The sequence below is a fragment of the Canis lupus genome, chromosome 14 (assembly GCF_048164855.1).
Source record: "Canis lupus baileyi chromosome 14, mCanLup2.hap1, whole genome shotgun sequence".
NCBI classification, from domain to species: Eukaryota; Metazoa; Chordata; class Mammalia; order Carnivora; family Canidae; genus Canis; species Canis lupus.
The window spans coordinates 53,983,097-53,984,457 of NC_132851.1; the positions used below are offsets into that span (position 1 = coordinate 53,983,097).

Sequence of the window (1,361 nt, forward strand, 5' to 3'; positions counted from 1 at the left end):
TGAATTGTTTTAAATTGTTATATAACACATTTTTTTAAATATAAGTATCCATATTTCAGTTTTTAAACAAATGGAAAAATAGAAATAAAAAAATTCACCAAATACCATTCTCAAAGATAAAGAGTAAGAATATTACCCTGGTGAATCTTCTTCCAGACTTTACCTACGCACACACACATGCACACACACATGCATATGCAATGTCTGTTCTACTCATTCAGTTTTATAATCTCTTTTTTCATTTAACATGAACTCATTAAGATGTTCTCTTGTCATTTCTTCATGCAAAAAATATTTACCTAGCAAATATCATTTGCCACAACAATGCTACTTATGTTATAAACAAAAATGTACAGAACAGCAAATTAGTCCCTTGTGGAATTTATATTCTGATTGAACAGACAGTTAATGAACAAGAACAATTGAAGAAATAACTAAAAAATATATATTTTTGTATATTTACGTGGGCATAATTACAAATAATGAAGAAACTTATAAATAAAGGATAATCAAGACCTGAATGGAATAGATTCAAAATTAAGGTAGCTAAAGATGATATTTTCTAGGTGACATTTATGCTGGACTTTGAAATAGTATGTAATAGCAAACATGCTGTGTCACATAAGAGTAATCTAAGCCAAAGGAAGCAAGCATGAAGGTCCTACATAGCAAAGTTTATTTAGAAAAAGCAAAAAAATATACCAGTTCCACTGCACATGGGCAGAGCTCGGAGTTGAGGCCACTGGCTGGCTGATGACTCACAAGTGTAGGTTGTGTGCTACATGAGAGGTAAGTTTTTTGCTAACACCACAAGGGTCTCTGGTCCAATGAGTAGAGTTTAGTGGCAAGTCTTGCTACAGTTAAAGAAAGAAGAAAAAAAGAAAGAAAGAAAAAGAAAAGAAAGAAAGAAAGAAAGAAAGAAAGAAAGAAAGAAAGAAAGAAAAAAGAAAGAAAGAAAGAAAGAAAAAAGAAAGAAAGAAAGAAAGAAAGAAAGAAAGAAAGAAAGAAAGAAAGAAAGAAAGAAAAAAGAAAGGAAGGAAGGAAGGAAGGAAGGAAGGAAGGAAGGAAGGAAGGAAGGAAGAAGGGAAAGAAAGGAAGAAAGAAAGAGAAAGAAAGGAAGAAAGAAAGAAAAAGACCAAAAAGCCTATTCCCATTCTAGGCCTTAAGAATTTAGGACTACCATTCTCCCTCATGAATCCATTTGTCATGTAAGAAGTTGAACTGCCCTAAGAGCATGACACCGAGAGGAAGCTCCAGCTAGCCACAAGGAGAGGAAAACTGAAACATCAGACATAAAAGCAAAGACATAAAAGAGGAAAACTGAAACATCAGACATAAAAGCAAAGCTATCTGTGATGTTC

At 33.0% G+C, this 1,361-nt stretch overlaps 1 non-coding gene across 1 annotated transcript; it reads left to right on the forward strand.

Moving 5' to 3' along the window:
* The first annotated feature begins 709 nt into the window (after positions 1-709).
* LOC140604362 (small nucleolar RNA SNORA62/SNORA6 family) lies at positions 710-862 on the forward strand. Its single transcript, XR_012007282.1, has one exon. It is a non-coding gene; the product is annotated as a small nucleolar RNA SNORA62/SNORA6 family (small nucleolar RNA).
* Positions 863-1,361: the final 499 nt, after the last annotated feature.